The sequence below is a fragment of the Thalassophryne amazonica genome, chromosome 9 (assembly GCF_902500255.1).
Source record: "Thalassophryne amazonica chromosome 9, fThaAma1.1, whole genome shotgun sequence".
Classification (NCBI taxonomy): Eukaryota; Metazoa; Chordata; class Actinopteri; order Batrachoidiformes; family Batrachoididae; genus Thalassophryne; species Thalassophryne amazonica.
In genome coordinates this window covers 96,384,023-96,411,061 of record NC_047111.1, presented here as the reverse complement: position 1 = coordinate 96,411,061, position 27,039 = coordinate 96,384,023, and the positions used below count along the sequence as shown (strand labels likewise).

General features: G+C 45.3%; 1 long non-coding RNA gene across 1 annotated transcript; it reads right to left on the bottom strand.

The window, feature by feature from the left end:
* Window positions 1–2,004: 2,004 nt before the first annotated feature.
* LOC117516613 lies at window positions 2,005–6,969 on the bottom strand. The gene is made up of 3 exons (XR_004562488.1): window positions 6,727–6,969; window positions 4,262–4,263; window positions 2,005–2,015 (listed from the first exon to the last, which is right to left on the bottom strand). It is a non-coding gene; the product is annotated as an uncharacterized LOC117516613 (long non-coding RNA).
* Between the last annotated feature and the right edge of the window lie 20,070 nt (window positions 6,970–27,039).

The window sequence follows — 27,039 nt, the reverse complement described above, 5'->3', positions numbered from 1 at the left end:
AATAATGCAAATAACATGCAGTTGTCATGTAGTATGCATTTTCTGAGTCCCTCCGTCCATGCCCAGTCACCCACAATAATACAATAACATGCTTTTGGAGGGCGGTATGCATTTTCAAAATGACAGATATTCGCGCTCGTCTAACTCGGGCGAATATCTGTCATTTTGCGTGACTGGCGTGAATGCCGCATGACAACAGCATGTTATTTGCATATTATCACCTTTTTTACTGAGATACACAACACGTAACGCGTACATAAAAAGTTGGCTCACTTAACTTTTGTCGTGTCGGCTAGCTGGCGCGCTGCTCTCCAATTTAGCCAGTGCGTCCTCATCAAGCTGGTTGCTTTAGCTGCTGCTCATTGTTGTACTATTCATGAGAAAATCATCCGAATATCCATATTGGGACCAAAACACACTTCTCGCCTTTTCATCTTTTCCTCTGCGGACAGTTCTTGGGCTGCGCACATGGCTATGACGTCATTTGTTTACGCACAGCAGGCAGGTATAGCCAGGTAGCATCGACGTAAATCTATGATACTGGCCCAGCAACGCCCCGGTAAAGTGATAATAATGACCGATATTCGCCTGAGTTAGACGAGTTGCCTTTCACTTTTGATACCCAGTGTGCTGCTATACAATGCTGCTGGAACCTTAACTTCCCTGAAGGAGTCTTCCCAAGGGATCAATAAAGTTTTATCTATCTCATCTAAGATTATCTAATCTAATCTAAAATGAGATTAGATTAATATTACATAAATTTGAATACTATTCCAGTATTTCTCTGTACTAAATTGCCCACTTTTTAGTTTAGAAAATTTTGCTTGTAAGTACAGTGGGTCCCTCGTTTATCGCGGGAGTTACATTCTAAAAAATAACCCGCAATAAGGCGAAATCCACAAAGTAGTCAGTGTTATTTTTTAAACTTATTATAGATGTTTAAGGCTCACTACACACTTTATACACTTTTTTCAAACAGGCATTAATATTTTCTCACTTTTCCTCTCCTGTGTAAACACTCTCTTTTTCTTCTTGGGCGAGAAGATTATAAACAGACACATGCAGAACACAATGCGTGTGCTCTCCCTTCGCTCACTGCCTCCGGGGGTACGGATGCGGGACCCGCAAAGAATCCAAGTCATGGCTATGGAGCTCTGTGGCTGCGGTTACCGAGACCATGCAGCAGCGTTGCGGATTTTTCCGCAAGAAGTCTATCCTTGCGGGCTGGCGGAGCGCTCCTCATCAAAACAGCGAGCCGTAGTCTCTGGACCTGTTGCTGGAGTTGGCCGCAGCTCGGCACAGCAGAGAGGGGGGCGGTGTGAGTGGCCCGCTGTGGCGCTTACTGAGCCCGCAGACTCAGTAAGCGCATCGGGGCAGCGAGAGGTGATCGCGGTGATGCCGACTGGTGCCGCGAGCGGCCCATCTGATAAGGATGCAGAACACAATGCGCTGTTAAACAACAACAACAACAACAACAAAAGAAGCATGCAAAATTGCACAAAAAAAAAAAAAATCTGCAAAACTACCAGGCCACGAAAGGTGTACCGCGTTATAGCGAGGGACCACTGTACTCTTAAATGTATGAGTAGTACAGTTTGATGACACATCTAATTCTATTATTAAAGTGCAAGTGACCTTATAGGTACTACTATAGGTTTATACTGTACCTTTAGCCCACTTCTTAGCTGATGAAAGTACACTATGCAAGAGACTTTAATAACTTTACAGTCTGATCAAGGACCCTAGACCACGAAGTCTAGCTTTATAGAATGTGATTTATGTGTTGCCTGAAGACAGTTGCTTCTTCAGGCTACAAGTGTACTTGTCAGTAAACTGCAAGTATCCTGACATATATGTACACGCAGTGCATACACAGGCTCACTGTTTCAGAACTCAATTCATTAGGGAACAGAACTTGCGGGGGTGTTGTTTGGCATTAACAGCAGCAACAACAAAGCTCAGACTGCAATGCAGGTGTCTATGAAGTATCTTGAAAGGTTTGTAATTTTGCTCTCCTTTCTGCCTCCTACAAAGTAACAGTGCAGGGGTTCTCATGAGGTCATCGCTTGTGGTTTTAAACTTGGCTCGGTGCATTTCTTGAAAGCAAAACATCAGAAGAAACAGAGCCAGGTGTGAGCTGAGAAATGTGGAAACCTGCTGAAAAGATTTTATTGGCTCAGAGGATCAGATCCTGTGGAAACACCAAATTCCCCAGCAGTCATGAGAAAGTCAAAGGAACACACAAGAATTTGCTCCCATTCTTCATGTTTCTTTTCTTCATTTATGGTCTAACATTGTAACTCATGAGGGTATTGTGGTCTGTCCCTTCTATAATAAATTGTGCAAATCACATTTTTAGTAAAATAATACTGTAGCTGTTGTTCTCCTGTGAGTTTGAAAAGAGGATTGTAATGGTTCCCCTTCACACTCATGACAGCCATGTGACATTAATGACCTAAATTACTGCAATATGCCAAAGAAGAGTATTGCATTTTAAGGTATTTCAAAGTTGAAGCAAACTGAATCACATACACTGCTAAAAAAATGTTTTTACATTAAAAAAAAACATAAGCAGCATCTGTGGTTGCTGTAAAAACTACAGCTAAAATTCATTAAAATGGTGACCGAGCAACCTGTAAATAAAGTTGTAGTTAACAACCAACAACAAACTACATTTTAAACCAACAAATACAACAGCACTTTGTATAATATATTATGTCCCATTCAGTGAGATGTTTTGCCATAACATATGTAATTTTTTTAGTGTATTTGTATAAAGTATGTTAACACAAGGAGTTCTGAAAAAAATCACATTTAAAACTGAATATGTTACATATCCACATGCAACCCGGTCTCACGGCAAGTTGTGATTCAGCAGCACGAAATACACATTAATCTATTGGTTCATGATATTGTGACGAAAAGCGCCTCATTTTCATCACGGCAGCATTAATTCATTCTAATTCATTCTGTGATAGCTGCACAAAATTAAAAGTGAAGTGGGGGGGGGGGGGATGTAGATTAGGTTATGGTTAAGGTTAGGGTGGGAGTAGGAGTAGGGTTAGTAATAGTGAGTTAAAAAAAGCCCCGTCACGAAAATTTGACTCATTTCATCACGGGAGCACAAAAAACAAAACAAACAAACAAACAAACAAAAAAACATGAGACTGGGCTGCCACATGATAAAACAGATTCTGCTGTTCTTTGTATTTTCAGACTATTTTATACCATGTGACAGAATAGTGGTGCGAGCATAGGTGGTCCCGAAAAACAAACTTCAACTTTACAAGGTGTTTCTAATTTTTTGGTTGCTTTAGGAGTAAAAATAAATTGGTTTGAAATTCATGAGATTTGAAAAATACTAGCCCGTGCTGTCCGGCACCTGTTTTTTGTGACGTGTGAGTGACAGTGAGTTTGAATTATGGACTGGATACATTAGTTCATTACTGTCAGATTTTGTTACATCTGATTCAGGTCACATTTTTGAGGCATTCAGCATCAACATGGACTTCCTCATCAAGGAAGCCTGAGAGTGAGAGGATGACCCATCATTCCAGTCTTCACAGCAGGTCCTGGATAACATTGCTGCTGTCAATAATTTTGCTGAGCGATGAGTTGCACTTATCCAGGATTACAATCAGATCCTAATGAAGGATGAATAGCAGTACCAATACCTGCTGCAAGTTGTTGAGTGGCATTCAGCTCCTGGAGATGAAGAAAATCCGAACCAAACTCCGCTCCCCATGACTGTTTGTTTTCACCAAATACTGTAGGTGGACAGTGACATATAATACTTTTTTTTTTTACCTGTCCTGTGTGGTCAGTTAAAGGAGAAAGGGTTGTTGTTTCAATTTGTATTTCATTTGTGGACGGGTGCATTACTATTGCTGGTTTGCGCTAATATGCTCAACTAGTGCAATTCTTCAACCCAACATACAGCAGTGGTTAGAATAGTCACATCAAAAAAATAATAAATAAATAAATAAATAAATGCACAAAACATTTTATCATTAAAATGAACAATTTTGTCAGGAAGCACCTTAGGGCCCCTTCAAATTTGGTCGAATTGGGCATGAAGTGCGCACGAAGCAGGAATTGTATGTAAACGTGTAAAATTGTAGCTGCTTCCAACCCCTCGTACACCTGTTGTGAAAACTATTTACGCACACCAGCGGTCTGAAAGACAGAGTGTGTGTTGTGAGAGCCCATCGAATCCTCTCACGGCAGGGTGTCGGCCAAATTCCAGCTGACACACATGAACATCTAACACTGCTCGCATGGGACTTAGAAAATGTGTGGCCATTGTACTATCATCACACAGCAGTCAGCAGACAATCACTGTCAAGTTGGATGTGAAACTTGTCTAAGTGCCCCCACGACTGTGGTGTTGCAAAAAGCCACACACATGTGGTGCATGTGTCTCGCACGTTGCGTGTGTGTCATGCCCCCGACCCGCTCCCCCAACATATCTGGCATGGGGGGAGCACACTTGCATAAAATGGTTATATGTATGTACAGATCTGATCACATGGGAGACCGCACAGCGAGGTCTGATCGCACAGAGCATGGGAGGGGCCTGTCAGTTGATCAGCAGCACACTGACAGCTGAATGACAGCTCAGTGCACACATTAAAAACACAGAACAAACAACTTCTCAGCTTTTACAGTGTAAAAAAAAATGGAATTTTTTGATTCCTATTTGTTTTATTTTGTTTTTAGAGTGTGGAGAACCTTTCTGGGAGCTCAATTCATGAGATTTTGTAATTGCTATTTTTCAACTAAGTGGCAATATATGAATGTCTGCCAAACACTTGCATTACCCAAAACAAAATGAACAAACAACATTTTGTGACAATGCAATTCCACCAAAATTTAAAAAAGCATCATTTCATGACTTCTTAATGATTGATGTTACTAATGTGCTGTTCTACTGTGAAAAACATAATGAATTTTACAGTATATCATATTGCCATGTGGCGGTGTTTCTCAATTATTTTCTGTTACACCCCCACGAGGAAAAACAAAACACTCTCCGCCGTGACTATAATAGTATCATTTGTCCATAAAATTGGTATAAGTACACCTCTGCATAACATTGTATCCTTATTAACATTAAAGAAAACAGAAAAGAAAGAACTTTAGATGAACTTACAGCAAAGATAACTTTATTAATAGTTTTTAGTATAAAACAGAAAAAAATTGCATCACTTGCTTGAAATAAAAAAAAAAAAATCCTTAAACAATAACATTTTTTGACCGACTGCCATTTGATACTGAAAACCAAAATTAAATAAAATCAATAAATAATAAATTCAAATAGATCAGAACACTTACTCGCAAGCACATATATATATATATTTACAACATGTCCTGTGAGACTTCATCACGGAGGCGCTGTTGCTGCGCCATCAGCTTCGTGCTGATGAATTTCGCTGCAGCTCTTTTCATGGCAAAATCTTCTTTCACAATGGAATGTGCCGAAAAAGTGCACCGCAATTTCTCCGATAATCACACGATGGTCCCGCATCACCACAGTGTTCACTTTGGAAATGATCCGGTCATTTCAGCGTGTTGATGCCAATCGGAGCGCGGCGCGCTCTCCACCATTGTGCGGACGTCTTTAAACCGGTTGTATCGCTCCTTAATCTGTGTGATGCCCAGAGGATCGTCACCGAAAGCCGTCTGAATAATCGGAATGGTTTCCACCTGGCTGTCGCCCAGTTTGTGGCAAAATTTGATGCAGTCGCGCTGCTCCAGTTGTTCCGCCATTTTCCTTGCAAAGAAAAACGATGAGAGACTCCACCCATCCTCACACAAAGGCTGCTTACAAGCAAATGACGCATGATAAAAATCATGCATGCGCACGAAGGTTCAAGGTTGGCTCATGCAAGCACACGTGATTCATATCCATCAGGTTTTTGAAAAAATAAAAAGGTCCGATACTTTTCTAACAGACCTCATATATATATATATATTTGGCGCAGGGCACATTGGAATAGTATGTACTCATTGAGACCCAGGGTGCTATTCAAATGGGCCAACTAGTAAAATATCACTCCTGAAAACGATCTTTGGCTGTTCACGTGAGGTAAATCTGCCCTACGATTGGATTTTGGAAAAGCATGTGAAGGTGAACCAATTACGATTGGACACTCACATTGCGCACATCATCACACAGCTTCTATGAGGAGTACAAAGATGGCCGACGGTGGATCAAAAGTCGCGGAGTTACGTTTTCAGCAAAAAAAGTAAGTTTCTCTCTCATATCATTAAAAAGTTATTATAATTTAGTAAAGCTTGGTCTTAGCAGTCATATACAATGGCGTCAGCCCCAGAGGGTTAATAATAGGAACCAGCACACCTCATCACCACTCCTCGGTCATCCTCTCACTTACCAGATTTTATTAAACAATCTGGTTAGAAACTCCACTGCCATCTCTTCTAGACATGTCCATGCCTCCACTGGAATGCCATCTGGACCAACTGCCTTTCCACTCTTCATCCTCTTCATAGCTGCCCTCATTTCATCATTACTAATCTCTTGCACTTCCTGATTTATTTTCTCTACATCAGGGGTGCCCAAGTTTGGTCCTCGAGATTGAACTTCCTGGCACTCTTAGTTGTCTCCCTGCTCCAACACACCTGAATCCAGTGAAAGGCTCATTAAAAGCCTGTTAATGAGTCTTTCATTGGATTCAAGCCACCCCTGCTCTACATCATCCATACTTTATTCTTTCATTTATCAGCTCCTCAAAATATTCCCTCCACCTTCTCAACGCACTCTCCTCACCTGTCAGCACATTATCATCTGCTTCTTTTACCAGCCTAACCTGCTGCACATCCTTTCCAGCTCTGTCCCTTTGTCTGGCCAATCAGTACAAGTCCTTTTGTCCTTCCTTACTATTGAAACCTCTTGTACAGCGCAATATATGTCTTTTCCTTAGCTTTTGCCATTTCTCTTTTCACCTCACACCACATCTAATTAAAACACCAGAATAGTTAGCATTTCATGGAAAGTTGCATGGACTATAGAACCACACCAAAGGCAAATGATATATATATAAAAATGTAGAACTTAAAATAAAATCCTCTGTTGCTGAAACCTTTAGTGTATTTATTATCATTTTTGAACCCAAGAATATCTAAAACTTCAACTTTGATAAACTTTATTGTTACTAGACAACCACAAGCTCTTAAAAAATGAAATGTGAATGGCTTAACCAGAAGTATATGTCTTACAGATACAATATGTATCTGGATACATGGGCTGCAATACCAATTCAGGATCAATTCAGTTTGAAGTGATTCATTGTTATACATCTATTTATCTATCGACACATGATGCATACGTATGTAGAAGCTGTACTCTGCTCGTCTAAATTGTGATTGACTCCTCCCACTCATTCCAATTGGGATGCAAACTCATGATCTCTGGCATGGGAGGTGGACCCTCTGACCAGTTGGCAAATATCTGGACTCTGGCCTGAGTGGCCAGAATTTCCTTTGGCTGTCACGGGAGTGAGGACTATTGATTACTACATGTACAGCAACTCCTGCTAGCCTCCATCACACATATACATTTATATGTAAATGTATATGTGCAGGCGACAGAGCAGGCGACATTGAAGAAAATTTGAAACTGTTGGCTAAGGCTAAGCGTAAATTTGGTAAGATTGTAATTCACGTCGGCAGTAATGACACCCAGTTATGCCAATCGGAGGTCACTAAAATTAACATTGAATCGGGTGTAACTTTGCAAAAACAATGTCGGACTCTGTAGTTTTCTCTGGGCCCCTCCCCAATCGGACCGGGAGTGACATGTTTAGCCGCATGTTCTCCCTGAATTGCTGGCTGTCTGAGTGGTGTCCAAAAATGAGGTTGGGGCTTCATAGATAATTGGCAAAGCTTCTGGGGAAAACCTGGTCTGTTAGGAGAGACGGCATCCATCCCACTTTGGATGGAGCAGCTCTCATTTCTAGAAATCTGGCCAATTTTCTTAAATCCTCCAAACCGTGACTATCCAGGGTTGGGACCAGGAAGCAGAGTTGTAGTCTACACACCTCTCTGCAGCTTCTCTCCCCCTGCCATCCCCTCATTACCCCATCCCCGTAGAGACGGTGCCTGCTCCCAGACCACCAATAACCAGTAAAATCTATTTAAGCATAAAAATTCAAAAAGAAAAAATAATATAGCACCTTCAACTGCACCACAGACTAAAACAGTTAAATGGTGGTCTATTAAACATTAGGTCTCTCTCTTCTAAGTCCCTGTTAGTAAATTATATAATAATTGATCAACATATTGATTTATTCTGCCTTACAGAAACCTGGTTACAGCAGGATGAATATGTTAGTTTAAATGAGTCAACACCCCCGAGTCACACTAACTGCCAGAATGCTCGTAGCACGGGCCGAGGCGGAGGATTAGCAGCAATCTTCCATTCCAGCTTATTAATTAATCAAAAACCCAGACAGAGCTTTATGTTGTGTGGGCCGCTGAAGAGGAGGTACTGCTGGCCCACCACCACCAGATGGCGCCCTGCTTGAAGTGCGGGCTTCAAGCACGAGAGGGCGTCATAGCAACCGGGAGTGACAGCTGTCACCCGTCATCAGCACCAGCTGTCACTCATCCACATCACACCACCACCACCATAAAGGCCGGACTGCAACTCCACCTCCCCGCGGAGAAATCAGCTACCTTGGAGGTAATTTTCTCTGCTGACTTAAAACATTGAGTAATAATCTGAACTTCTTTGCAGCCGTTTTCCTGTGGTGTTTTCCTTATCTGTGGGATTGGCGTTTGGTGTGATCAGCGACGGCTTCGCTTCACACCCCAACCAGATAACTGATTAGACAGGAGCTGCACGAGTGTGTGATTGGAGGTGGAGGTGCTCCCTCGCAAAAGAACACAGACTGTGGGATTACTGAGTGTGCATACTCACACTCACCTGTGCTGTTTCTGTTCTCTGCCAGTAGTACCAGGTCTGACAGCTGGAGACGGTGACGACCTGGGGACCCAGGACTTGGCGGCTCCGGTGTTCTTCAGATCCGTTGGCGGTGAGGGCCGTGTGGGATCCGGCTCGGTTCTGGACGGGCGTCTCCTATCCTCAAGCCTGCCCACACGTCACCCAACGTGTAATTGACTATAGTCCCAAACTGATTGATGTCTGTATTCCGTTGTGCACAATTTGCAACATTAAATTGTTACTGTTTGGCTTATCCATTGCCCGTTCTTTTGCGCCCCCTGTTGTGGGTCCGTGTACCTACACTTTCACAACAGGATTTCTCGGCCAGCGTCATGGATCCTGAGGGGCGTCAACCATCGCTTGAACAGCCAATGGAAGAGCGAGGTGCACAGGCGCCAGCAGGAGGCGTGTTAGGTGAGCTGCAGCACATCTTAACCGCTTTTACTGCTCGGTTGGACTTAGTTACCGAGCAGAGCACTGTTCTCAATCGAAGGACGGAGGCTCTCACCGCACAGGTGGAAGCGCATGCTCAGGGCGCTGCTGCAGCACCTCCTCCTGCTGACCGAATGCCAGAGACAGACATTCCACTGGTCGTTCAACGAACCCCCCCACCTTCCCCTGAAGCATACATAAGCCCTCCGGAGCCGTACGGAGGCTGTGTGGAGACGTGCGCGGACTTCTTGATGCAGTGCTCGCTCGTCTTTTCACAGCGTCCCGTCATGTACGCGTCAGACGCTAGCCGGGTGGCTTACGTTATAAATTTGCTTCGAGGAGAGGCACGCGCCTGGGCTACGGCGCTCTGGGAGCAGAATTCATGGCTCCTAACGATTTACACTGAGTTTGTGAGGGAGTTCCGACAGGTGTTCGACCACCCTCATAGAGGCGAGACCGCTTCAAGCGTGCTGCTGTCGATAAGACAGGGGTGTCGGAGCGCAGCGAAGTATGCAGTCGACTTCTGCATCGCGGCAGCGCGAGCCGGCTGGAATGCTGTTGCGCTCCGCGCCGCCTTTGTAAACGGACTGTCCCTGGTCCTTAAGGAGCACCTGGTGGTGAAGGACGAGCTGCGGGATTTAGACGGGCTTATCGACCTGGTTATACGGTTAGACAACCGATTAACAGAACACTGAAGGGAGCGAGACGAGGGGCGTGGTCAGGCACAAGCCGTCCCTCTTCCTCCCGGGTCCGAAAGGGAGCCGACTTCCCCACGCTCCACAGCCAGGGCACTCCACGTGACGACAGCCCCCCCTGCTGATGTTGCTATGGAAACGAGCAGGGCCAAAAAGCGATCAGATCAGAGACAAAGGAGGTTTTCTCTGCAGCTCAACCGAGCACACACAGAGAGAATGCCCCAAACGGTCAAAACAGCAGCACTCATCCTTAGAGACTGGGCTAAGGGTGGGTCACAATACCCACGCGGGGAGACCCCGAAAATCTGCACGTATCCCAGTCAGGATCCTGAGTGGGGATCTAACCCTTCACGCCCCAGCACTGGTGGACACGGGGTCGGAGGGGAATCTGCTGGATAGCAGATGGGCAAAGGAGGTTGGGCTCCCTCTAGTGGCCTTACCGTCACCATTGTCGGTGCGGGCACTAGATGGCACCCTTCTTCCACTAATCACACACCAGACACAGCCCGTGACTTTGGTTGTATCTGGGAATCACAGGGAGGAGATTGTGTTTTGTGTAACACCTTCTACCTGATTTTGGGTTTTCCATGGGTGTTAAAACACAATCCCCGGACTGATTGGCCGTCTGGGGTTGTGGTTCAGTGGAGCGAAACCTGCCACCGGGAGTGTTTAGGATCCTCGGTTCCACCTGGTGTGACAGCTAAGGAGAAGGTTTTAGTCCCCCCCAATCTGGCGGCAGTGCCAGCCGAGTACCATGACCTTGCTGACGTCTTCAGCAAGGATCTGGCACTCACGCTACCCCCACACCGTCCGTACGATTGTGCCATTGATTTGATACTGGGCGCTGAGTACGCGTCCAGCAGGCTGTACAACCTCTCACGTCCGGAACGCGAATCAATGGAGACCTACATCCGGGACTCGTTAGGTGCCGGGTTGATCCGGAACTCCACCTCCCCGATGGGTGCTGGTTTCTTTTTTGTGGGCAAGAAGGACGGCGGACTCCGTCCATGCATTGATTACAGAGGGCTGAACGAGATCACGGTTCGCAACCGATACCCGTTACCTCTGTTGGATTCAGTGTTCACGCCCTTGCATGGAGCCCAAATTTTCACAAAATTGGATCTTAGGAATGCTTATCACCTGGTTCGGATCCGGGAAGGAGACGAGTGGAAGATGGCATTTAACACCCCGTTAGGTCACTTTGAGTACCTGGTCATGCCGTTCGGCCTCACCAATGCGCCCGCGACGTTCCAAGCGTTGGTTAATGATGTCTTGCGGGACTTCCTGCATCGGTTTGTCTTCGTATATCTAGACGATATACTCATCTTTTCTCCGGATCCTGAGACCCATGTCAAGCATGTACGTCAGGTCCTACAGCGGTTGTTGGAGAACCGGCTGTTTGTGAAGGGCGAGAAGTGGGAGTTCCACTGCACTTCTTTGTCCTTCCTGGGGTTCATCATCTCCTCCAACTCCGTCGCCCCTGATCCGGCCAAGGTTGCGGCGGTGAGAGATTGGCCCCAACCAACAAACCGTAGGAAATTGCAACAGTTCCTCGGTTTTGCAAATTTCTACCGGAGGTTCATCAAGGGCTACAGTCAGGTAGTTAGCCCCCTGACAGCCCTGACCTCCACAAAAGTCCCCTTCACCTGGTCGGATCGGTGCGAAGCTGCGTTTAGGGAGTTGAAACACCGGTTCTCGACTGCACCGGTTCTGGTGCAGCCCGATCCCAATCGCCAGTTTGTAGTTGAAGTGGATGCCTCTGACTCAGGGATAGGAGCCGTGCTATCCCAGAGCGGGGAGTCCGACAAGGTTCTCCATCCATGTGCCTACTTTTCCCGCAGGTTGACCCCGGCTGAAAGGAACTATGACGTTGGCAATCAGGAACTTCTTGCGGTGAAGGAGGCTCTTGAGGAGTGGAGACACCTGTAGGAGGGAGCATCGGTACCATTTACGGTTTTCATGGACCATCGGAACCTGGAGTACATTCGGACCGCCAGGCGTCTGAACCCCAGGCAAGCCCGCTGGTCACTGTTCTTCGGGCGTTTTGACTTTCGGATCACCTACCGCCCCGGGACGAAAAACCAACAATCTGACGCCCTGTCCGGGTGCATGAAGAGGAGGTCAAGGACCGAGCTGTCAGACCCGACGGAAACCATCATCCCCGAGTCCACTGTCGTGGCCACCCTCACCTGGGACGTGGAGAAGACCGTCCGGGAGGCCCTGACATGGAGCCCGGACCCGGGGACAGGAGATGATACCCAGCTTTATCTATCCATGAAGCCAGAGGACACACATCAATTAGCTCAAACTGCAGGATGTCTTACAGACATAAAGACATGGATGACCTCTAATTTCCTGCTTTTAACTCAGATAAAACTGAAGTTATTGTACTTGGCCCCACAAATCTTAGAAAACATGGTGTCTAACCAGATCCTTACTCTGGATGGCATTACCCTGACCTCTAGTAATACTGTGAGAAATCTTGGAGTCATTTTGATCAGGATATGTCATTCAATGAGCATATTAAACAAATATGTAGGACTGCTTTTTTGCATCTGCGCAATATCTCTAAAATTAGAATGGTCTTGTCTCAGAGTGATGCTGAAAAACTAATTCATGCATTTATTTCCTCTAGGCTGGACTATTGTAATTCATTATTATCAGGTTGTCCTAAAAGTTCCCTGAAAAGCCCTCAGTTAATTCAAAATGCTGCAGCTAGAGTGCTAACAGGACTAGAAGGAGAGAGCATATCTCACCCATATTGGCCTCTCTTCATTGGCTTCCTGTTAATTCTAGAATAGAATTTAAAATTCTTCTTCTTACTTATAAGGTTTTTGACTAATCAGGTTCCATCTTATCTTAGGGACCTCATAGTACAATATCACCCCAATAGAGCGCTTCGCTCTCAGACTGCAGGCTTACTTGTAGTTCCTAGGGTTTGTTAAGAGTAGAATGGGAGGCAGAGCCTTCCGCTTTCAGGCTCCTCTCCTGTGGAACCAGCTCCAATTCAGATCAGGGAGACAGACACCCTCTCTACTTTTAAGATTAGGCTTAAAACTTTCCTTTTTGCTAAAGCTTATAGTTAGGGCTGGATCAGGTGACCCTGAACCATCCCTTAGTTATGCTGCTATAGACTTAGACTGCTGGGGGGTTCCCATGATGCACTGAGTGTTTCTTTCTCTTTTTGCTCTGTATGCACCAATCTGCATTTAATCATTAGTGATTGATCTCTGCTCCCCTCCAACAGCATGTCTTTTTCCTGGTTCTCTCCCTCAGCCCAACCAGTCCCAGCAGAAGACTGCCCGTCCCTGAGCCTGGTTCTGCTGGAGGTTTCTTCCTGTTAAAGGAGTTTTTCCTTCCCACTGTTGCCAAGTGCTTGCTCACAGGGGGTCGTTTTGACCGTTGGGGTTTTTCCATAATTATTGTATGGCCTTGCTTACAATATAAGGAGCCTTGGGGCAAACTGTTTGTTGTGATTTGGCGCTATATAAATAAATTGATTTGATTTGATTTAGTTTCAAAATAGACTGATGTATAAATGAGTTCTTAAGCCTGACTTGTTATAGCGCGGCACACAGTAGTGTCGCCCTGATGGTAAAAAGCACATATTCAGAATTTAGGACATGGCTGGGGTCAGAGGTGATGTTCTTTTGCTATCCGCATCATGTTGTTATGATATGTGGCTTCATACTGACCATCCAGAGACTGTCCCACTATCTTAGAGCAGTTTATATATATCTATACTATCTATATATAGACTATATATATATATCTATATATATATATATAAATCTACAGGACCTAAATGACATGTTTATTAATGTCGGTGACATGAAACATTATTTTCATGAATACCTTTAATAAGCCCATATGTATGTATCACTGAAGCCTACAATAGTTATCATTAACAAATAGTGTCAGTCAATCTAAATACCTTCAATCGCGAGACCTTCATACACCCAGCAATTTTGAACTATGTGGATCACAATACAATGGCCTGATATATTTACATCAACCTACATCGATGTTCAGTCCAAGGCTTTCCCTTAGATATGAGGTCTCTTAGATAATAAACCGACCATTTTTTTTTTTTTTTTAACTATATGGATTTGAATGACATGCGATTACACCAATCATGCTGAACCTCCGTGAGCATGCGTGAGTTTTTTCACGCGTGTCGGGTGACGTCATTTCCCTGTGGGCAGGCCCTTGAGTGAGATGTGGTCCCGCCCTCTCGGCCTGAATTCCTTTGTTTCACACGCTGCTCGAGACGGCGCGCGTGCTTATCAAAATTTTTTCTGGACCTGTGAGGAATATCCGAGTGGGACACTATTCAAGAATTAAGCTGGTTTTTCTGTGAAAAGTTTAACGGTGATGAGAGATTATGGGTGTTTCTGTCGGTGTAAGGACTTCCCACGGAGCGGGACGTCCTGCAGCGCTTCCAGGCGCTGTTGTCGGCCTTTTTCGAGCTGAAAACATCTAATGTAAGGCTTAATTCACCCAGGACATCGTTGAGAGAACAGAGAAGATTCAGAAGAGGCCGGCATGAGGAATTTATGCTGACATTCCACTGTTTAAGGACATTTTTTTAATGAAAGACGTATGCGCAAATTCGCCGAGTCGTTTTCCGTGACGACTCGGCAAATCTGTGTGCGCTGCGACAGGAAAAACACCTCCGTGTTGAAAACCATTTGTAGAATTCAGGCGGCTTTTAATGGCTTTCAACAAGTGAGTAACTGAGAAATTGTTTAACAGCTTGGGCATGTTCCAACTTGCCCGTTCAGATTTCCAACGGAGGTGTTTTTTCCTGCCGCGACCCCCCGCGGTCGGGTCCAGCCCCGACATGCGACTCTGCCCGCACGTTCTTTCATTACAAAATGACCGTTAACAATGGAATGTCCGAATAAACTCCTCATGCCGACTTCTTCTGAAAGTTCTCTGTTCTCTGACGACTTACTGCGTCAACAGAGCTTGAAATGTGGAAGTTTTCAACTTGAAACGGCGAGACGCTGCCGCCTCGAAGCGCAGATCGCCGTCAGGCGCCGTGGACCGTCCTTAAAGCGACACTACCAGACCAAAATCTCTCATCAGCCGTTAAAAATTTTTTGCCGAAAACCAGCTGAATTTATTGAATGGTGTCCACTCAGTTGTGCCTTACAGTTTTGAAAAAATTTTTATCAAACAAAGCAAACAGTCTCTGAGCCATTCCTAAACAATGAAAAAAATCGACGAGCGGTGTGGACGACTCCTCACTCAAAGACTGCCCACAGGCGAATGACGTAACCGACAGGCGTGAAAAAACTCTCGCATGCCCACGAGGGTTCAAGCATGTCTGATGTAATCACACGTGATTCAAATCCATATGGTTTTTGAAAAAATAATAAGGTCGGATACTTTTCTAATAGACCTCGTATATTATTATTATTATTATTATTATTATTATTAATAATAATAGTAATAATGGCTTTAGTTTCATGGCTGAACCTAAGCCATGGTGAATTAGTGGTTCGCACTGTTGCATCACAGCAAGAAGGTCATGGGATTGATTCCCACCTATGGCCTTTCTGTGTGGAGTTTGCATGTTCTCTGTGGGTTTCCTCTGGGTGCTCTGGCTTCCTCTCACATTTAAAGAAACGCAGGTTAGATGAATTGGAAACTTTACAATTGTCCAGGTCTCCCTTGCAAAAGAGATCTCAATGTCAGTGGGACTAACCTGGCTAAATTAAATTAAAAAAAAAATGCAATAACCACTTGGCCACCACCTCTGCTGACATTTAAAGCTACGGTAGGTAACTTTGTCAGAAACACTTTTTGCTATATTGGGTGAAATGGTCCGTCTATCCTAACAGTAGTCAATTATGTATTCAGAAAGAGGAACAAAAAAATCAGACGTCTGTAGCAGCTGTAGGATTGATAAAACTCTGACCAACATTAAGCCCCGTGGTCCGCTCTCAAAAAACCAATCAGATGCCTTCATGTCTAGTTCTTCCTGCTCGCTGTCACCAGGCTCAATTGAGCATGTATTTAGAATTTTGAACCTGTGTGGATACGAGAAGATCTGAAATAAATTCAGACTTGTGCATTAATGATTTATGCTGTACAATCTTTCCACACTGGCAACAGAACAGTTCAAAAACATCATTAAACAGCCAAAATTACCATGGCATTCATGAGTGCATGTAAACATCTGACCACAACTGTAAATTATAGGTATCTGCAAGAACAAAAGAAATAAAAACATATTAAAAGTATCAAAAAGCCAATGCTGGTTGGGTGCACAAGGACCTAATGTGTACAGATTAGTAAGTTTAACTACATGTGCTCATGAGAGTTAAATCTATATGTCATGTTTTGGCAGGGAGTCAATAATTTACTGGTTTTTAAACAACCATCAGTCTGACCTGAGGTGATACCTAAAGTGTCCACTTTGGTTTCTCAAGCTGACTTTTGATTCTCCTGAGCATTATCACTTCAGACAGTGTTCATTGCCACATAAACACATCCATTTCAGTGATTCAAAGAACAGCCCTGACAGTCAGTTACTGGATATGGTTATCTTTGCTTCCTAGCAAACACAAAGCATTATAAAACATCTGTGTATGGAACACTGACTGCCATGCAAATATGAGTGTCATAAATGATACATCTACTGATAATCCCACAGGCTTCGGAGGTTATACTTATGAGATAATCAAGCCACAGAGAACTTGAGAATCTTCACAGCATCATGGTGGAAGCATGGTGGACCAGAAAAGAATTTTAAAACAAGAAAGTGATCAAATGGAGGCCTGAGTCTCCAATTTGCCTTCTGGTAAACTGAAACTGAAAATGAACATCTTCTTATACACACACACACACACACACACACACACACACATATATATATATATATATATATATATATATATATATATATATATATATATATATATATATATATTATATTATATATATATATATATATATGTGTCAATTTTGCAAGTTTTCCTACCTACAAAGAATGAAGAGGTCTGTAGGTTACACTTCAACTGTGAGAGACAGAATCTAACAAAAATAGAAAATCACATTGTATGATTTTTAAATAAATAATTAGCATTTTATTGCATGAAATCAGTATTTGTTCACCTGCCAACCAGCAGGAATTCTGGCTCTCACAGAGCTTTTAGTTCTTCTTTAAGAAGCCCTCCTATTCTGCACTCTTTACCTATATTAATTGCACCTGTTTGAACTTGTTACCTGTATAAAAGACACCTGTCCACACACAATCAATCACACTCCAACCTGTCCACCATGTCCAAGACCAAAGAGCTGTCTAAGGGACACCAGGGACAAAACTGTAGACCTGCACAAGACTGGGATGGGCTATGGGACAACAAGCAAGCAGCTTGGCGAGAAGGCAACAACTGCTGGCGTAATTATTAAAAAATGGAAGAAACACAAGATGAATGTCAATCTTCCTCAGTCTGGCGCTCCATGCAAGATCTCGCCTCATGGGGTAAGGATGATTCTGAGAAAGCTCAGAACTACACAGGAGGACACATGGTCAATGACCTGAACAGAGCTGGGACCACAGTCACAAAGATTACATTAGTAAACCACAATGCCGTCATGGTTAAAATCCTGCAGGGCAGCAAGGTCCCCCCTGCTCAAGCCAGCACATGTCCAGGCCCATTTGAAGTTCACCAGTGACCATCTAGATGGTCCAGAGGAGGAATGGGAGAAGATCATGTGTCAGATGAGACCAAATAGAGCTTTTTGGTATCAGCTCCACTTGTCGCATTTGGAGGATGAGAACAACCCCAAGAACACCTTCCCAACTGTGAAGCATGGGGGTGGAAACATCATTTTTGGGGGTGCTTGTCTGCAAAGGGGACAGGACGTCTGCACTGTATGGAAGGGAGGATGGATGGGGTCATGTATTGTGAGATTTTGGCAAACAACCTCCTTCCCTCAGTGAGAGCACGGAAGATGGGTCATGGCTGGGTCTTCCAGCATGACAATGACCCCAAACACACAGCCAGGTCAACTAAGGAGGGGCTCCATAAGAAGTATTTCAAGGTCTTTTAGTGGCCTTGCCAGTCTCCAGACCTGAACTCAATAGAAAATCTGTGGAGGGAGCTGAAACTCCAAACCTTATAGATCTGGAGAAGATCTGTATGGAAGAGTGGACCACAATCCCTGATGCAGTGTGTAAACTTGTTCAAGAACTACAGGAAACATCTGACCTCTGTAATTACAAACAAAGTTGTGTACCAAATATTAAGATCTGTTTTTCTATTGTATTGAATGCTAATTTCATGCAATAAAATGGGCGTAAAACCTGTGCCAATTTAACATGCAGATCCACCTTGGATTTGCTGTGGTGACCCCGAGTGCAAAACAAGGGCGCAGCCGAAGGGACTTACCTACTTACTTACACAATGTTTTTCTAATACCTTTTTTTTTTAGATTCTGTCTCTCACAGTTGAAGTGTACCTACGATAAAAATACAGGCCTCCCAATTCTTTGTAGGTGAGGAAATTTGCCAAATCGACCGTGATCAAATACTTATTTGCCTCACATTTTATTAATGAAAGCGTGCGGACGGGTCCGCGCGTCGGACGCAGCCGGCGCGGTGCGGTTGGCACAGGAAAAAAACACCTCCGTGTTGATAACCCATTTGTAAAACCAGGCGGCTTGTTGATGGCTTTCAGTTGAGTGAGTATCTGCGAAATTGTTTAAAGCTGGACATGTTCCAACTTGTCCTTAAGGCTTCCAACGGAGGTGTTTTTCCTGTGGCGTGTGCGCGGCGCGGCTACCTGCCGACGCGCGGACCCGTCCGCACGTCTTCATACAAAATCTCCCTTTAACAGTGGAATGTCCAGATAAACTGCTGATCCCGACCTCTTCTGAAAATTCCTGTTCTCTCACGATGTCCTGGGTCAACAGAGGCTTAAATTTGGAAGCTTTCAGCTCGAAACAGGCAGACAGCGGCGGCTCAGGGTGCGTTGTGACGTCCCGCTCCGTGGGCAGTCCTTAAAGCAACAGCAACAGTCCATAATCTCTCATCAGCCATTAAAATTTTCACAGGAAACCAGCTGAATTTCTCGAATGGTGTCCACTTCGATGTGCCTCACAGTTTTTGAAAAAATTTTGATCAAGCAAAGCGTCAGTCTCTCAGGAAGTTCTCAGACAAAGAGATTCTGACGGGAGGGGTGGACCACTCCTCACTCAAAGCCTGCCCACAGGCGAATGACGTAACCGACAGGCGTGAAAAACTCTTGCATGCCGACGAGGGTTCAAGCTTGTCTGATGTAATCACACGTGATTCAAATCCATATAGTTTTTGAAAAAAAAAAAAAGGTCCGATACTTTTCTAACAGACCTTGTATACATAGTACAATATACACTCATCAGTTATGAAGTTGCATAACAGGTGGTGCAAATGACAAAATTTGCACTACACACAATTTGTTCGCCCACAGCTAGAAAAGCCTCCACCTCTTGCAGAGTTGTCTGGATGTCTTGGTAGCTTCCCTCACTAATCCCCTTCTTGCATGGTCACTCATGTTTTGAGTACTGCCTTCTTGACACAGTAAGACACTCTATTTCTCACCAACTGGGAAAAGTGAAAACCAAGAGGATACTCTTGACTTGTAAAAAATACATAAATAAATTCTATACATATAATTGTAAGTATTGTATTCAAATGGGGAAGTAACCTATGGGCAACTGGCATCCCATCCAGGGGAAGTTGTAGATTCTCGTTACATTCACGCTATAGTATACAGCAGGGGTATTCAACTCATTCAGGAAAGGGCCGAGAGGGTGCAGGTTTTCTTTGCAACCACCCATTCCAGCAGGTCATTTCACTGATTAACATCACTGCCAACAGATGGAACCAGTTACTCAGTTAAATCACCTGCTGGAATGGGTGGTTGCAAAGAAAACCTGCACCCTCTCAGCCCTATCTGGAACGAGTTGAATACCCCTAGTATACAGGGATAAGCCCCAACCCTGTATGGCATCAGGTCCTATATTGGACTACTTCTGAGAATGGAGCCAATAAATATACAAATGCCTGTAATTGCTAAATGGTCAATGCAGTATTTTTCTCAAACCCCCTTAATTAAAGGTAATGTTATACACTACAATCACATTTTGTTTGTTACATTACAACAGTGGTGGGCACAAAAAGTTAGCTTTGATAACAGTTAATCCACTAACTGAAAAGTTAACATATAATGCACTGCAGCATGTGCCTCTAGACGCTAAAACTTTCAAAATTAGTGCATTACTTTAAAAATAAAATATACAGCTGATATTTTCAACTGTGGACGTTTTATTAAGCAAAACAACGTCAGAAGTACGAGGGTAGGCTGAAAAGTTCTAAGGCTCACCAAGAAGGAGAAATGCCATTTCAATAAAACTTGGCATGCATTAAGTTAAACTCTTCTGATGACTAACTGCGTTATTTTCTTCCAGGTTGTGAGGTAGTTTGTGGTTCATAGCCAAGTTTGAAAGTTTGTGGTAGAGGGAAACGGCAAAAATGGACAAAATCTGGCATCGCGGTGTGATTAAGTACCTGCATAAGAAGGGGTTAAAGCCCAAGGACATTCATGCGGATATGGTTGCTACATTAGGGGATGAAGCTCCCTCCATATCTAGAGTGCAGAAGCGGGCAGCTGAATTTAAGAGGGGCAGAGAGAGCCTTGAAGATGACCCAAGGTCTGGGCGGCCTGCAACAGCCACAACCCAGAAAAACATTGACCATGTTCATGAAATGGTGATGGACGACAGACGATCGACGATTAATCAGCTAGCAGATGCTGTGGGAATATCCTGTGAGAGAATTGAACACATTCTGCATGAAGAACTTGGAATGTCAAAGGTGTCAGCTCTGTGGGTGCCACGTCTTCTGACGCCTGATCAGAAACGCACCAGGCTAGTCATGTCGAAGGCAAACTTGGTGCAATTTGAAGAGGATCCAGCCAATTACATGGAACGTTTTCTTACCCAGGATGAGTGTTAGGTTCACCACTTTGAACCAGAGACAAAAAAACAATCAATGCAGTGAAAACACACAAGGTCACCACCTCCAAAGAAGGCCAAGGTCGTTTCGTCTGCGGGGAAGGTCATGGTTTCAGTTTTCTGGGATGCCAAGGGCATTGTGTTTGTGGACTATCTTGAAAAGGGACAAACCATAAATGGACAGTACTATTCTAACCTACTGAGACAGTTACGCGAGGCTATCAAAAAGAAGCGACCAGGAAAGCTGACGAAAGGGGTGCTGTTCCATCAAGACAATGCCCCAGCTCACAAGTCAACAGTGGCCATGGCCACTATCCACGAGTGTGGATTCGAACTGGTAGATCACCCACCATACTCCCCTGACTTGGCACCCTCAGACTTTCATCTGTTCCCAAACCTGAAACAAAAACTTGGCTGGGAAGCACTATCGGAGCAATGATGAGGTGATGGCTGCTGCTGAGGACTATTTTGACTCTCAAGATGAAAGCTTCTATGCCAAGGGAATCGAAGCACTCAAGCACCGCTGGAAGAAGTGTGTGGAGTTACAGGGAGACTATGTAGAAAAATAACCCTGAATTTGTTCAATTTGACAACTGCATCATAGTCAGCCTTAGATCTTTTCAGCCTACTCTTAGTGACATGTAAAGCCTGGGTCCCACCAAATAATGAAGGATGAATAATGAGCCACGCAGCATGTTTTCTTTGCTACGAAGAGGTTTCTTCAGCTATCGTGGGAGAATAGTGGCTCTCAGTGGCTCTTAGAGGCATTTTCTTCAGTTAACGAGGCTCCTCTCTGAGCGTGGCGCTAATTTCAAGAAGTTCAAATTTTCGCAACAACAACGTGGGGCAGTTTGTGTACGAGTTACTGCGACAACTTTGAGGCATGTGCGTGGTGCTCACAAGGCTGCTAAAAGCCCATTATCCGTGCACCTGGCAGTTATGCAGGACCTGAGAGGCTATTTTTAGAGCAGCTGCCCTCTTGCGCACACAGTTCCACCTGCTCTGTGCGCTGGATGCTGTGTATAAAATAATTATTTTGTAGCACATTAATCATTTTCTGCCAAACCTTGGATGCTGAAAACAACTGTAATCGCTTCTGGAATCACAGAGGACTGTTTCGTCTGGATGTTTGTTTTTCCTCTCTTTCCTGCTCCATGAGGAATGTATTTTGAACAGCTTAAGGTAACGATTTTAAATGTTTTTATAACTTGATAAAACAGTTCCTAGCTATAAACGTATATCTATGGTTGATTTAATATCTTGTTAATGGATCACATGAGCTCTGCTGTGTGTGTACACTGCGCACTGATGCAGTGACTCATCATGCTCAAAAGGAGCATTTACGGCAGAACGCCAGCCACAAAAGAGTAATTTTTCAGTCAATATTGGATGAACACAAAGATAAAATTTGGATGACTGCATGAAAGTGGATGTGTGTTTAAAGCCGTGGAAGAAATAACTGCAGTGAACCCGCTGAAAGCAGAGCAGAGCTGTAGAACAACACAGAAGGAGAGCGCGCAAAAGACCGATTCTGAAGACAACTCAAAGTTAAAAGTTGTATCACGACTTGAAAGCTGCGGAATAAATAAATAAATAAATATATATATATATATATATATATATATATATATATATATATATATACCTCCAGCTTGGGCTACAGCTTGGGCTCTGAAACCCAACTCCTGGAGAGGGGCTGGACGCTTCATTTTTCTGACGTTGCCCACGGGGAGAGGCGGAGAGCTGGGGTCGCGTTGCTTATTGCTCCCCAGCTCAGTCGCCATGTGTTGGAGTTCACTCCAGTGAACGAGAGGGTCGCGTCCCTACGCCTTTGGGTCAGGGACAGGTCTCTCACCATTGTCTCGGCCTATGGGCCGAGCAGCAGTGTAGAGTACCCGACCTTCCTGGAGTCCCTGGGAGGGGTACTAGATAGCGTTCCGACTGGGGACTCCATTGTTCTCCTGGGGGATTTCAACGTCCACGTGGGCGGCGACAGTGAGACCTGGAAGGGGTTGATCGGGAAGCACGGCCTCCCCGATCTGAACCCGAGTGGTGTTCAGTTGTTGGACTTCTGTGCTAGTCACAGTTTGTCCATCGCGAACACCATGTTCGAGCACAAGGGTGTCCATAAGTGCACGTGGCACCAGGACACCCTGAGCTGGAGGTCGATGATCGACTTTGTAGTCATATCATCTGACCTTCGGCCACGTGTCTCGGACACTCGGGTGAAGAGAGGGGCAGAGCTCTCGACCGATCACCACCTGGTGGTGAGTTTGATCCGCTATCAGGAGAGGAAGCCGGTCAGACCTGGCAGGCCCAAACATATCATGAGGGTCTGCTGGGAATGACTGGCGGAACCCTCTGTCAGCGAGGTCTTCAAGTCCCACCTCCGGGAGAGCTTCTCCCAGATCCTGGGTGAGGTTGGAGACATGGAGTCCGAATGGACCATGTTCCCACCTCCATTGTCGATGCGGCCGCTCATAGCTGTGGTCTCAAGGTCTCTGGTGCCTGTCGCGGCGGCAATCCCCAAACCCAGTGGTGGATGCCTGAAGTAAGGGATGCCGTCAAGCTGAAGAAGGAGTCCTACTTATCTTTGTTGGTAGGTGGGACCCCGGAGGCAGCTGACAGGTACCAGCAGGCCAAGCATGCCGTAGCCCATGTGGTCGCAGAGGCAAAAACTTGGGTGTGGCAGGAGTTCGGGGAGGCCATGGAGGAGGACTATCGGTCGGCCTCGAAGAGATTCTGGCAAACCGTCCGACGCCTCAGGAGACAGAAGCAGCTCTCCACCAGCACTGTTTATGGTGCGGGTGGGGAGCTGTTGACCCTGACTGGGGATGTTGTCGGGCGGTGGAAGGAATACTTCAAGGATCTCCTCAATCCCATCGTCACGTCTTCCGAAGAGGAAGCAGAGACTGCGGACTCATCCATTACCCAGGCTGAAGTCACCGAGGTGGTTAGAAAGCTCCTCGGTGGAAAGGCTCCTGGGGTGGATGAAATCCATCCTGAGTACCTTAAGTCTCTGGATGTTGTGGGACTGTCTTGGCTGATACGCCTCTGCAACATCGCGTGGCGATCAGGGACAGTGCCTCTGGATTGGCAGACCGGGGTGGTGGTCCCTCTGTTTAAGAAGGGGAACCGGAGGGTGTGTTCCAACTATAGGGGATCACACTCCTCAGCCTCCCCGGTAAGGTCTATTCCAGAGTACTGGAGAGGAGAATTCAACCGATGGTCGAACCTCGGATTCAGGAGGAGCAGTGTGGTTTTCGTCCTGGTCGCGGCACACTGGACCAGCTCTACTCACTCCATCGGGTGCTCGAGGGTTCATGGGAGTTTGCCCAACCAGTCCACATGTGTTTTGTGGATCTGGAGAAGGCGTTCGACCATGTCCCTCGGGGCACCGTGTGGGGGGTGCTCCGGGAGTACGGGGTCCGGGGTCCTTTGCTAAGGGCTATCCAGTCACTGTACGACCGCAGCAGGAGCTTGGTTCGCATTGTCGGTAGTAAGTCAAGCCTGTTTCCAGTGCACGTTGGCCTCCACCAGGGCTGCCCTTTGTCACCGGTTCTGTTCATTATTTTTATGGACAGAATTTCTAGGCGCAGCCAGGGTGTAGAGGGGGTCTGGTTTGGGAACCACAGAATCTCGTCTCTGCTGTTTGCGGATGATGTGGTTCTGTTGGCTTCATCAAATCAGGACCTTCAGCGTGCACTGGGGTGGTTTGCAGCTAAGTGTGAAGCGTCCGGGATGAAAATCAGCACCTCCAAATCCGAGACCATGGTTCTTGACCGGAAAAAGGTGCTTTGCCCTCTTCAGGTCGGTGGAGTGTCCTTGCCTCAAGTGGAGGAGTTTAAGTATCTCGGGGTCTTGTTCACGAGTGAGGGATGGATGGAGCGTGAGATCGATAGACGGATCGGTGCAGCATCTGCAGTGATGCGGTCACTGTATCGGACCGTTGTGGTGAAGAGAGAGCTGAATGGGGGGCAAAGCTCTCGATTTACCAATCGATCTACGTTCCGATCCTCACCTATGGTCATGAGATTTGGCTCATGACCGAAAGAACGAGGTCGCGAGTACAAGCGGCTGAGATGAGTTTCCTCCGCAGGGTGGCTGGGCGCTCCCTTAGAGATAGGGTGAGGAGCTCGGTCACTCGGGAGGAGCTCGGAGTCGAGCCGCTGCTCCTCCACGTCGAAAGGAGTCAGTTGAGGTGGCTCGGGCATCTTTTCCGGATGCCCCTTGGACGCCTCGCTGGAGACGTGTTCCGGGCACGTCCCATTGGGAGGAGGCCCCGGGGAAGACCCAGGACACGCTGGAGGGACTACATCTCTCGGCTGGCTTGGGAACGCCTTGGGGATCCCCCGGAGGAGCTTGGGGAGGTGTGTGTTGATTGGGAGGTCTGGGCGGCTTTGCTTGAGCTGCTGCCCCCGCGACCCATCTACGGATAAAGCGGAAGAAAATGGATGGATGGATGGATGGATGGTACTGTGAATCTGTGAACTGAAAACCCACACTTTAAAGGGACCAGGTGTGCGAGGGCTGGAGGTTTGGACCAAACACATGCCTAAACATGCGCCAACATGGCGTTATCATGGCGCTATCACACCGCTACGTGGCTTAGCGTGGCTGATGCGAGCCATTCGAGGCTCTAATGACAGGTCGGTCATGGCTCACTAGAGGCTATTTGGCACATGCGGGGTACAGAGAGGCACATAGAGGCACCTTCATAGTGGATATGTGATAGATGAAAACGTGAGTCATTCTTCGAATAATCGCTGACACACCCATGTGTGGCTCATTATTCATGGCTTATTATTCGGTGGGACCCAGGCTTAAGTAATATCTTCTCTCCTAACATTTTATGTCCTTTAAAACTGAAAAAAAAAAAACCCATCATGAAACAGATTGTTTAAATGTGTGATTAACAATGGAGTGCTGAGGCTTGAAAATTGAGGCTTATCAGACTGTTCTTCAGCATTATGTGTTTAGTATTCTCAGTTTTGTGGCCAATTTGCACATTAGTTTCACTGTCACCCCACTCACCTGCAGTCTTGGTCAGAAGTACTGGCACCACTAATGATGCTTACATTTTCATTTTGGACTTCTTATTGAAGGAAAGATTCATCTCAAAGCAGAAATAGCTGTGTTGGACTATTTTTCAAAGGGCAAATAGGTGTGATGAACTATTTTTGTCCCTTGGAGCTGAAGTTGATTTATGTTATAATACTCAAAGAATTCAACTGAAATTTGATGTCACCAATTTTGACAACATAGATAGGGACATTTTCCATCCCTGCAAATGCTAGTCTGTTAAATAGCATCATATGCATTTTGTTTCTATTTTTTCTTAGGTCTGAAGCCAGCAGTTCATCACATTCAAAGGGCTCATCAAAGATCCATCATAAGAAAGGAGGCTATAGTGGAAACTGGTGCAAAGGTTTATGGATCATAGTGGAAACTGGTGTGGTTTATGGACCATTCATAGACACATAAAAAACAGACCATTCATAGACAAGGACCATTCATTGACATATGAAGAACCATTAATTATTTAATATGTAGCAGGCAACCAAAACCAAAATATAGCACTTCATCAAAACACAGCACTTGATTACTCATTTTACTGATGTTCTTGTCCGACATCAACAAAATGATCTTTTTGTGAAGATGTCTGTAGGCCTTGTGTTGCACTCTGTCCAGGTGTCCCTTTCATAAGAATCTGGAGATGAAGATGACATCAGTGGCTTCTTGGAGCAGGATGTGGATGAGGAGGTACATATTGGGTCTGTGGTATGTATATCTGGAAATATGGGTGTCACACTTGAGATGATTCCACTGGTCACAGCTGTCACAGGTGATGACTGTGGACTGGTTTATGGCAGATGATGCAGGGACATTCCATGGTGTTGCTCCAGCTCCATACTGATTTTTATATCTGGTGCAGCT